The sequence below is a fragment of the Capra hircus genome, chromosome 6 (genome assembly GCF_001704415.2).
Source record: "Capra hircus breed San Clemente chromosome 6, ASM170441v1, whole genome shotgun sequence".
Lineage (NCBI taxonomy): Eukaryota > Metazoa > Chordata > Mammalia > Artiodactyla > Bovidae > Capra > Capra hircus.
The window spans coordinates 10,082,650-10,094,881 of NC_030813.1; the positions used below are offsets into that span (position 1 = coordinate 10,082,650).

Here is a 12,232-nt window from a genome sequence, read left to right on the forward strand (position 1 = left end):
ACAGCCCATGGAGAGAAGGAAATAGTAATGAGTGTATCTTTAAATATATTTAAAGAGATTCATGTCATATAGCTAATTACAACATTAATTACAAAACTTAAAACTTAAAGGAAAGATAAAAATTATTCTAGATAATACCTTGTTTTAAAGTTCAGATAACAGGGTCAAAGAAATAAAATTTCAGGCTGTATTTTTATCAGTCAAAGCTAAATAGAATTAAAATATGATTTTTCTTGAAAGTATATTTGATATCACACATATAGAAATTCCAAATAGAGTGGCATTTGATAACTGAAAATCAGAAAAAAATTACGATAATTGCAACCACTAGTATACACTTATCTAAGCAAATCCTAAGGCATATATAGCATTGCTGAGATTTTATTTTACAATGTTAAAAAAATCCCTATTCATTAAAATTAGTCAATAGTGACAATAAAACAAATGAAGTCAAAGAGAAGAAGAAGGTAAAGTTAAAAAGAAAAAAAAATGGCAAGGGAAGGGGAAAAGAGGGTATGAAGAGGAAATAAGCTGAAAAAGATATGTGAATACAGCAAGTTTTAAAAATAATGTTTTTCAATCCTAAATCTTCCTGGTAGAGGAATAAATTTACCAAGGTAAAATACATACATACATAATGCATATGTATATATATATATATATATATACACACACACACACACATGACTATATTAACTGTATAATTAAAATATTAAATTCCATAAAGGTATACAATTTTAAAATTTAAAACAATTATATACTTCAGGAGACGTCACTCAGTAATGTAAGGCAGAAAGCCAAACTATGTAAACCACACTACAATTATATTCATATTTGATACTTATATTACACATATAATATTTATATGATAAACATTCATATTTATTCATCTTTATAATCAAACAGGAAAAATGAGAGACTTTCTTTTCATTTCATTTCCCCGGCCAGCGTCCTCGCTTCTAGGCTTCAGAAGTAAGCTTGGTCATTTGTCATTGCTGACCCTGCTACGTGACTCTGGGTTCCTCTACCTCATCGTTGATGTGGCCCTAATAGTGCAGCACGCTGTGGATTCCTAGAGCACTGGAGCGAACTTAAGAAAATTTTGTCCACGTGTACAGCATAGAAGATGAATTCGTCATCCTCCATGATGAATGAGGAACCTGAGGCTCTCTCTGTAGTTAACCAGCTCTGAGACCTAGCCACAGATCCTTTAAACTGACGAGCCATTGTCCAGGATCAGAGATGTCTGCCCAGTCTTATTTTATTTATGGACCTTTCGCTCTTCAATACTTGGCAGAGTGCCATGCCAACAGAGAAAAGATGAAAGGAGAGCTGGGAAAGATGTTAAGCTTGCAAAACGTTATACAGAAGTCTACAACTCCAGGGGAAACAAAACTGCTAGCCTCTGAGATCCAAGACATTCTTCAGTCTTCCAACATGACAGTTGGGGATAGTTTCAATGAAATGAATTCACGTCGAAGGAAAGCTCAGTTTTTTCTGGGAACTACAAACAAACATGCCAAAACAGTGGTTTTGCATATAGATGGTCTTGATGATACATCGCAGAGAAACCTGTGTGAAGTGGCCTTGTTAAAAATTAAAGGCATTATTAGCTTTACTTCTCAAATGGCCGTTCAGAGATGTGTGGTGCGAATCCATTCAGATCTTAAAGCAGAGGCTTTGGCATCAGCAATAGCATCAACTCAGGTTATGAAGTCTCAGCAAGTTGTGAAGAGCAAAAGTGGAGAAGAGATGCTGGTCCATTCCAGGACACACTTGTGGAGTAGAACAGAACATGGAGTCGCCTGACTACCTGCCCAAGGATGAGAGTCCCACGAAGGAGCAGGACAAGGCGGTGTCCCAGGTGTGCTCCCACCCAGAGGGCAGAGCTAGCTGGCTGAGCATAGCTGGAAACTTTTTATCCAGGTCGTTCTACTGGTGACTTCCCTTTGGGGCTCAAGGACTGTATAAGCAAACAAGGGGTCAGTTTTCCACCGTCGTGGTGAACTGTCAAGTGCAATTTGCAATAAGTTTTCATGAAAAATTTCTAGATCCCATCATTGAGAATGCTGCATTTTACATTCTACTGGATATTTCACCCCACTAAGTGGTAAAAGGGACAGAGGCGACAGGTGGAGTTGTTTTGTTGAAGAAGGTATTTTGATTTTGTTGTCCTTTGTTTAATTGCCTCACTTCTTAAGAAAAGAAAAAAAATGGGGTCCACTGTTAAACCAAATATGTATTTGTACAGCTTTACATTTTACTTGACATGAAGCACATGATTAGGAAAACTCATTTTCTCAAGCTTCAGGACCAAGAAGAGAATTATTTTTCTTTTTAGCTCAAGTTGTTCATGAAGATGGAGAAGGAAATGGCAACCCATTCCAGTATTCTTGCCTGGAAAATCCCATGGACTGAGGAGCCTGGTAGGCTATGCTCCATGGAGTCGCAAAGAATCATACATGACTGAGAGACTTCACTTTTCACTTTTTCATTTCATTTACTGGGGATACAATTTTTAAAATGTTGACAACAAAGTATAAAAAAAATTTCTCTTTTCTGTAAGAGTAAACTAGATACTTTTGTGCCATTGGGCAGATACCAAGGAGACAAGGATTTATAGGACTGATTAATGACAGAAAGGGAGTGAAAAGCTCATTGATGGGGACTCATACTGACCCTTGAAGCACTTTCCTAGTTTACAGCTATAGCAGAGATACTAAGAAGTTGAGGTGAGTCTCCAGTGAACTCTTACAATAGCCAAAATATTGCCAACTGAGATTTAAGTCCTGCCAAGCAAGAGGGCGTTCCTGATGACTCAAGCAGTAAAGAATATGCCTGCAGTGCAAGAGAAACAGGAAACATGTGTTTGATCCCTGGGTCAGGAAGCTCCCCTGGAGGAGGAAATGGCAACCCACTCCAGTATTCTTGCTGGCAAATCCCATGGACTGAGAAGTCTTGCAGGCTACAGTCTATGGGGTTGCAAAGAGCTGGATATGACGGAGCCACTGAGCACACAAGAAAGAGGAGACATGGCTAACATGCAGAATTTTCAGTTGGTACAAAGGGCAAGGGTGAACCAAAAATAAACCCTACCTTCACAAAATTGAAGACCAGCTTCAAGTCATCTCATTCCCTGCTTATTTAATCAGTATGACCTCTCACAACCTAGTTAAAATAACTACTAGGTTTTATTATGATCACATTTCCTTTCAACTTTCTTGCCTGCCCATCAGGCTACTTGATAGAGCATCAAAATATTTATGGCTTTAAACCACTCCCAAATATTATGATTCAAATGGTTTGAGGCAGGTCTTGGACATAAGATTTCTTTTGTAACTTCTCAGGCTATTCTAAAGTGAAGTCAATGCTGAAAACTCTGTTCTATATGTTACTTGCCAAACCTAATTAACTGCACAGTTGTCTTTCTCCTCTACTGGGCTGGGAATTTTCGAGGATAGGACTATGTTTTTTACATTTAGAGCCTACACATCTAAAAGAGTGCCAGATACCATGTAGGTGCTTGTAAGTTGGTGATAAATGACTGAGTTTCAAAAGATGGTTATTTCAAAAAAAAAAAAAAAAAGATGGTCATTTCAATTCAATTTAATAGCTACTAATCAAGTTCAGACTTTATTTTTGGGGGCTCCAAAATCACTACAGATGGTGACTGCAGCCATGAAATTAAAAGACGCTTACTCCTTGGAAGAAAAGTTATGACCAACCTAGATTGTATATTCAAAAGCAGACACATTACTTTGCTGACTAAAGTCCGTCTAGTCAAGGCTATGGTTTTTCCTGTGGTCATGTATGGGTGTGAGAGTTGGACTGTGAAGAAAGCTGAGCACCGAAGAACTGATGCTTTTGAACTGTGGTGTTGGAGAAGATTCTTGAGAGTCCCTTGGACTGCAAGGAGATGCAACCAGTCCATTCTGAAGGAGATCAGCCCTGGGATTTCTTTGGAAGGAATGATGCTAAAGCTGAAGCTCCAGTACTTTGGCCACCTCATGCGAAGAGTTGACTCACTGGAAAAGACTTTGATGCTGAGAGGGATTGGGGGCAGGAGGAGAAGGGGACAACAGAGGATGAGATGGCTGGATGGCATCACAGACTCGATGGACGTGAATCTGAGTGAACTCCAGGAGATGGTGATGGACAGGGAGGCCTGGCGTGCTGCAATTCATGGGGTCGCAAAGAGATGGACACGACTGAGTGACTGAACTGAAATGAATCAAGTTCCTTGGATATTTGGCCTTGGAATGCGGAATGAAGCAGGGCAAAGACTAATAGTTTTGCCAAGAAAATGCACTGGTCATAGCAAACACCCTCTTCCAACAACACAAGAGACGACTCTACACATGGACATCACCAGATGGTCAACACTGAAATCAGATTGATTATATTCTTTGCAGCCAAAGACGGAGAAGCTCCATACAGTCAACAAAAACAAGACCAGGAGCTGACTGTGGCTCAGATCATGAACTCCTTATTACCAAATTCAGACTTAAATTGAAGAAAGTGGGGAAAACCGCTAGACCATTCAGGTATGACTTAAATCAAATCCCTTATGATTATACAGTGGAAGTGAGAAACAGATTTAAGGGCCTACATCTGATAGATAAGAGTACCTGATGAACTATGGAATGAGGTTCCTGACATTGTACAAGAGACAGGGATCAAGACCATCCCCAGGGAAAAGAAATGCAAAAAAGCAAAATGGCTGTCTGGGGAGGCCATAAAAATAGCTGTGAAAAGAAGAGAAGTGAAAAGCAAAACAGAAAAGGAAAGATATACCCATCTGAATGCAGAGTTCCAAAGAATAGCAAGAAGAGACAAGAAAGCCTTTTTCAGTGATCAATGCAAAGAAATAGAAGGACAGAACAGAATGGGAAAGACTAGAGATCTCTTCAAGAAAATTAGAGATACCAAGGGAACATTTCATGCAAAGATGGGCTCGATAAAGGACAGAAATGGTATGGACCTAAAAGAAGCAGAAGATTTAAAAAGATGTGGCAAGAATACACAGAAGAACTGTACAAAAAAGATCTTCATGACCCGGATAATCACGATGGTGTGATCACTCATCTAGAGCAAGACATCCTGGAATGTGAAGTCAAGTGGGCCTTAGAAAGCATCACTATGAACAAAGTTAGTGGAGGTGATGGAATTCCAGTTGAGCTATTTCAAATCCTGAAAGATGATGCTGTGAAAGTGTTACACTCAATATGCCAGCAAATTTGGAAAACTCAACAGTGGCTATAGGACTTGGAAAGGTCAATTTTCATTCTGATCCCAAAGAAAGGCAATGCCAAAGAATGCTCAAACTACCACACAATTGCACTCAATTTACATGCTAGTAAAGTAATGCTCAATATTCTCCAAGCCAGGCTTCAGCAATACGTGAACCATAAACTTCCAGATGTTCAATCTGGTTTTAGAAAAGGCAGAGGAACCAGAGATCAAATTGCTACCATCCACTCAATCATGGAAAAAGCAAGAGTTCCAGAAAAACATCTACTTCTGTTTTATTTACTATGCCAAAGCCTTTGACTGTATGGAACACACTAAACTGTGGAAAATTCTGAGAGAGATGGGAATACCAGACCACCTGACCTGCCACTTGAGAAATCTGTATGCAGGTCAGGAAGCAACAGTTAGAACTGGACATGGAACAACAGACTGGTTCCAAATGGGAAAAGGAGTACGTCAAGACTGTATATTGTCCCCCTGCTTATTTAACTTCTATGCAGAGTACATCATGAGAAAAGCTGGACTGGAAGAAACACAAGCTGGAATCAAGGTTGAGGGAAGAAATATCAATAACCTCGGATACGCAGGTGACACCACCATTTTGGCAGAAAGTGAAGAGGAACTAAATAGCCTCTTGATGAAAGTGAAAGAGGAGAGTGAAAAAGTTTGCTTAAAACTCAACATTCAGAAAACGAAGATCATGGCATCTGGTCCCATTACTTCATGGGAAATAGATGGGGAAACAGTGGAAACCGTGTCAGACTTTATTTTTTTGGGCTCCAAAAACACTTCAGATGGTGACTGCAGCCATGAAATTAAAAGACGCTTACTCCTTGGAAAAAAAGTTATGACCAACCTAGATAGCATATTGAAAAGCAGAGACATTACTTTGCCAACTAAGGTCCGTCTAGTCAAGGCTATGGTTTTTCCAGTAGTCATGTATGGATGTGAGAGAGAAAAGATATAAGTTGCAAAGACTGGAATAGATTAATGGATTATGCTACAATATCTTTACAGAAAAAAAAAAAAAAAAGCCAGATAAACAATCAATACAGAAATAATCAATGTCACTAGATTCAAATACAAAATTTAAAAGCAAATGGTGTTTCCATATCCTACAGATAATTGAAGAGGAAACATAAATGACAAAATATACTATTATGATAGCATCAATGAAACAAAAAGTCTCATTAAAATTTGTAATACCTTTATGGCAAATAACTATGTTAAACAGATTGATATATTATAAAAATAGATTAAAATTCTCATATTTACACAGCTCAGTTTTCCCAAAATTTGACATCTAGATTAAATGCAATATTGTTCATAATCTAAATAGCAAAAAGAAACAAAAGTCTACTGCTGGCAGACTCTCTACAAGTTATGGCAAAGGAAATTTTCAGGCAGAAGGAACAGAATACAAGACAAAAATATTTCAAACAATGAAATGAAGAGCACTGAAAATGAAGTAAATATAAAATATTTAATTAAAGTGCATTAAAAGACAGTGAACTATCTAAAACACAATTCCAAAAGTATTTATCAGTTCAGTTCAGTTCAGTCGCTCAGTCGTGTCCGACTCCTTGCGACCCCATGAATCGCAGCACACCAGGCCTCACTGTCCATCACCAACTCCCGGAGTTCACTCAGACTCACGTCCATCGAGTCAGTGATGCCATCCAGCCATCTCATCCTCTGTCGTCCCCTTCTCCTCCTGCCCCCAATCTCTCCCAGCATCAAAGTCTTTTCCAATGAGTCAACTCTTCGCATGAGGTGGCCAAAGTACTGCAGTTTCAGCTTTAGCATCATTCCTTCCAAAGAAATCCCAGGGCTGATCTTGCAGTCCAAGGGACTCTCAAGAGTCTGCTCCAACACCACAGTTCAAAAGCATCAATTCTTCGATGCTCAGCTTTCTTCACAGTCCAACTCTCACATTCATACATGACCACTGGAAAAACAACAGCCTTGGCTAGATGGACCTTATTTATAGTTTATTAAAATATTTTATGCTTTCTTTAAAGTTTAATAAAAGTGGTACAAATATTTAACAGAGGAGATGAAAGAGTCATATGAAGAACTCACTTAAGCTAAGAGAAGTCAGAAAAAATGGAAATACATAGGAAATGGGAAGGGTTTTCAGCTCAATGGGTAAAGAATCTGCCTGTAATGCAGGAGACACAGGAGACACAGGTTCAATTCCTGCTTAAGAAGATCCCCTGGAGGAGGAAAATGTCAACCCGCTCTAACATTCTCACCTGAAATATCCCATGGACAGCAGATACTGGCAGCAGTCTAGAGTGTCACAAAGAGTCAGACACAATCGAGTGACTAAGCATGCGACTCTAATCGTTATCAATTATCACATGAAATTTGAGTTATGTAAGAAAACCAATTATTGATAAAACAGAATCACTGGGTTAAAAAAAAATCTAATTAGATACTACCTACTGGTAGCCTGCTTTAAATTTAGATACTCAGACAGGTAAGAAATTTTAAAAAAATCACAGCATTCAAATACTATTCAAAACAAAGCTAGAGAATTATGTGTGCATACTGAACAACAAAGAGTGTTTTTATCTACATTGTACAAAGACTGACAGAATTTAGAGGAAAATAAACAAATCTAGAGTTATGCAGACTTCAAAGCTTTTTAGTATTGGATGAACCAATAGGCAGACAACATATATGGATACAGGAGACCTAAACAATACTATCCATCAACTTTACTAAAACTGACACACAACTAATCAACAGCAGGGTGCACATTCATTCCAAGTAACATGAACTTTTCACTAATATAGTCCAGATCCTAGGTCCTAAAACAATCCTCATCATATTTAAAAGAAAACAATACACACAAAGATGGGCTCAGACCATAAGTGATTTAAACTCTGAATCAACAACAGAAAGATATGTAGATAAATTCCAAGCAACTGGAAATAAAACAACTTCGAATTAATTCATGGGTGAAAAAAAAGTATAGAAAGAAGGTAACAATACTTTGAATTAAATGAAAATAAAAATATTGAGACATGAGGGATGAAACAGAGCTGTGATTAAAGGAAAATGTAAACAGAAAATGTTTATATTATTTTTAAAATCTCAATGTAAGATTAACTAAAGAAACTGGAAAATGATCAAATTAAACTCATAACTAGTAGAAGAAAAAAAAATTCACAGAAAAGTCAACATGATTTTAGAACAGTTACAGAGCAAAATATCAATGTACAATAATTGCTTGCACTTACATAAAATAGCAATTGAAATTTTAAATAAAATATGACATAAATTAACATAAAATATAATAGATATAAATCTCACAGAAATATACAACATATGCCTAATGAAACCTGAAAACATCAATGAAAGTCAGAGAACAACTAAATAAAAGAAAAGGTTTATCATGCTTCTGGACTGGAAGACTCAACATTGTTATATCAATTTTTTCCAGTTGGACCTGTAGCCTTGAATCCACTCTGAGTTAAAATCAAGCTGGATAGCTACTGACCAACTGACTTTTAAATTATACAAAGATGATACAATTTGAAAATATTATATCACACCTTATGAAAAAGAAAAGACAGCATTCAAGAAACTATTGCTGAAAGGATAAACACACAGATCAATGGAATAAAACAGTGAAGAGATAAATAGATCCATGAAAATGTATGTAAGTATTTTTGATGAAGGTGAAAATATAATCCAATAAACAAATGATAATGTTTTCAAAAATTTTACTGGAACATTTGGACTTCAACATATATAGAATAAATCAATTCAGTTCAGTTCAGTTCAGTTCAGTCACTCAGTCGTGTCTGACTCTTTGTGACCCCATGGACTGCAGCACCACAGGCCTCCCTGTCCATCACCAATTCCCAGAGTCTACCCAAACTCATGTCCATTGAGTCGGTGATGCCATCCAAAAATCTCATCTTCAGTCGGCCCCTTTTCCTCCTGCCCTCAATCTTTCCCAACATCAGGGTATTTTCAAATGAGTCAGCTCTTCGCATTAGGTGACCAAAGTATTGGAGTTTTAGCTTCAACATCAAGCCTTTCAATGAACACCAGGACTGATCTCCTTTAGGATGGACTGGTTGGATCTCCTTGCAGTCCAAGGGACTCTCAAGAGTCTTCTCCAACAACACAGTTCAAACGCATCAATTCTTCTGCGCTCAGCTTTCTTTATAGTCCAACTCTCACATCCATATATGACTAAACGAAAAACCATAGCCTTTACTAGACGAACCTTTGTTGGCAAAGTGATGTCTCTGCTTTTTAATATGCTGTCTAGGTTGGTCATCATTTTCCTTACAAGGCATATGTGTCTTTTAATTTCATGGCTGCAATCAACAACTGCAGTGATTTTAGAGCCCAAAAAAAGAAAGTCAACCACTGTTTCCCCATTTATTTGCCATGAAGTGATGAGACTGGATGCCATGATCTTGGTTTTCTGAATGTTGAGCTTTAAGCCAACTTTTTCACTCTCCTCTTTCACTTTCAACAAGAGGCTTTTTAGATCCTCTTCACTTTCTACCATATGGGTGGTGTCATCTGCATACCTGAGGTTATTGATATTTCTCCTGGCAATCTTGATTCCAGCTTGTGCTTCTTCCAGCCCAGGGTTTCTCATGATGTACTCTGCATAGAAGTTAAATAAGCAGGGTGACAACATGCAGCCTTGATGTACTCCTTTTCTTATTCGGAACCAGTCTGTTGTTCCATGTCCAGTTCTAACTGTTGCTTCCTCGCCTGCATACAGATTTCTCAAGAGGCAGGTCAGGTGGTCTGGTATTCCCATCTCTTTCAGAATTTTCCACAGTTTCTTGTGATCCACACAGTCAAAGGCTTTGGCATAGTCAATAAAGCAGAAATACATGTTTTTCTGCAACTCTGTTGCCTTTTCCATGATCCAGTGGATGTTGGCAATTTGATTTCTGGTTCCTCTGCCTTTTCTAAAACCAGCTTGAACATCTGAAAGTTCACAGTTCATGTATTGCTGAAGCCTGGCTTGGAGAATTTTGAGCATTACTTTACTAGCATGTGAGATGAGTGCAATTGTGTGATAGTTTGAGCATTCTTTGGCATTGCCTTTCTTTGGGATTGTAATGAAAACTGACCTTTTCCAGTCCTGTAGCCACTGCTGAGTTTTCCAAATTTGCTGGCATATTGAGTGTAGCACTTTCACAACATCATCATTCAGGATTTGAAATAGCTCAACTCGAATTCCATCACCTCCACTAACTTTGTTCATAGTGATGCTTTCTAAGGCCCACTTGACTTCATATTCCAAGATGTCTGGCTCTAAGTGAGTGATCACACCATCATGATTAACTGGGTCATGAAGATCTTCTTTGGACAGTTCTTCTGTGTATTCTTGCCACCTCTTCTTAATATATTCTGCTTCTGTTAGGTCCATACATTTTCTGTCCTTTATTGAGCCAATCTTTGCATGAAATATTCCCTTGGTATCTCTAATTTTCCTGAAAAGATCTCTAGTAATTCCCATTCTATTTTTTCCTTTATTTCTCTGCACTTATCACTGAGGAAGGCTTTCTTATCTCTCCTTGCCATTCTTTGGAACTCTGCATTCAAATGAGTATATCTTTCCTTTTCTCCTTTGCTTTTGGCTTCTCTTCTTTTCACAACTATTTGTAAGGCCTCCACAGACATCTATTTTGCTCTTTTTTTGCATTTCTTTTTCTTGGGGATGGTCTTTATCCCTGTCTCCTGTACAATGTCATGAACTTCTGTCCATAGTTCATCAGGCACTCTATCAGATCTAGTCCCTTGAATCAATTTGTAACTTCTACTGTATAATCATAAGGGATTTGATTTAAGTCATACCTGAATGGTCTAGTGGTTTTCCCCACTTTCTTCAATTTAAGTCTGAATTTGGTAATAAGGAGTTAATGATCTGAGCCACAGTCAGCTCCCAGTCTTGTTTTTGCTGACTGTATAGAGCTTCTCCATCTTTGGCTGCAGAGAATATAATCAATCCGATTTTGGTGTTGGCCATCTGGTGATGTCCATGTGTAGAGTCTTCTCTTGTATTGTTGGAAGAAGGTGTTTGCTATGACCAGTGCATTATCTTAGCAAAACTCTATTAGACTTTGCCCTGCTTCATTCTGTACTCCAAGGCCAAATTCGCCTGTTACTCCAGGTATTTCTTGACTTCCTACTCTTTCATTCCCATCCCCTATAATGAAAAGGATATCTTTTCTGGGTGTTAGTTCTAAAAGGTCTTTAGGTCTTCATAGAACCATTCAACTTCAGCTTCTTTCTAAGGAGAAATGGAATAGCCATCATAGTCAACAAAAGAGTCTGAAATGAAGTACTTGGATGTAATCTCAAAAATGACAGAATGATCTCTCTTTGTTTCTAAGGCAAACCATTCAATATTATGGTAACCATGTCTATAGAATAAATAAACCTCCATAAATTATATACCTTGATCAAAAATTATCATCAAATGGCTCACTGCCTAGAAATAAATATCAATTTTTCACCTGAAAAATTTCTAAAAGTTAGGTGAAACTCTGTGTGATCTTGAGTTTGGCAAAGAGTTTACAGCCTGACATCAAAAATATAAGATTTTTTTTTAAGTATTTAACTTTATCAAAATTCAAGTTTTGCTATGTAAAAGTTGTTGAAATAATGCTGACAAAAGGAGGGTACAGATTAAAAGTAAATATTTCCAAAGCATGTATCTGATAAAGTACTTTGTGTACAGATTACAACACATACTAGTAAGAAAGCAAGCAATGAAATTAAAAAATGAGAAGCAGATCTGAGCTAAGTAATGATGAAGATCCATGTATGGCAAATAAGCATGTGAAATGGGCAAAACAGCTTTCAACATTAGGGAAATGCAAGTTACATTCATAAAAAGATGCCAGTATATACTTTATAAAATAATAAAATCACCAAACCTGATACTATCAGTACTATTAAGGATTTAAAACAACTGCAACTCTTATTCATT

General features: G+C 37.5%; 1 pseudogene; it reads left to right on the forward strand.

The window, feature by feature from the left end:
- On the forward strand, positions 1,127 to 1,967 carry LOC102174101 (annotated as a pseudogene).